This window comes from Lepisma saccharinum, chromosome 4 (genome assembly GCF_977018435.1).
Source record: "Lepisma saccharinum chromosome 4, izLepSacc3.1, whole genome shotgun sequence".
Lineage (NCBI taxonomy): Eukaryota > Metazoa > Arthropoda > Insecta > Zygentoma > Lepismatidae > Lepisma > Lepisma saccharinum.
The window spans coordinates 66,126,570-66,127,103 of NC_139232.1; positions in this window are offsets into that span (position 1 = coordinate 66,126,570).

Sequence of the window (534 nt, forward strand, 5' to 3'; positions counted from 1 at the left end):
AACAAAATCTAAAAGTTCTAAAATTTGATACAGGAAAGTTTACTGATGAAAGAATTAAGAAAGATTACCAAATTAAACTGTCAAATAGATTTGATGTTTTGCAGGATTTAAATGATGATGAAAATATAAATGAAACAGACGTAAATATGAATTGGGAGCACATACGTAATGCAATAGAATCAGCAGCTAAAGAAAGTATAGGATACCATAAACCGAGGAAAACTAAGCCATGGTTTGATAATGAATGTCATAATCTAATAGAAATAAGAAATCAGGCTAGACTTAGGTGGTTAAATAACTCTGATGATACAAATGTAAACAATTATAATAGAATAAAGCGAGAAGTAAAAAAAGAGATTACTTGAAAAGTAAAATTAACGAAATTGAAACAAACAGCAAAAATAAAAATATCAGAGATTTATATAAAGGTGTAAATGAGTTTAGAAAGGGGTGGCAACCTAAAGTAAACTTGATAAAAGATAGAGACGATATTCTAAATAGATGGAAGAACTACTTTAATGACCTTTTAAATGT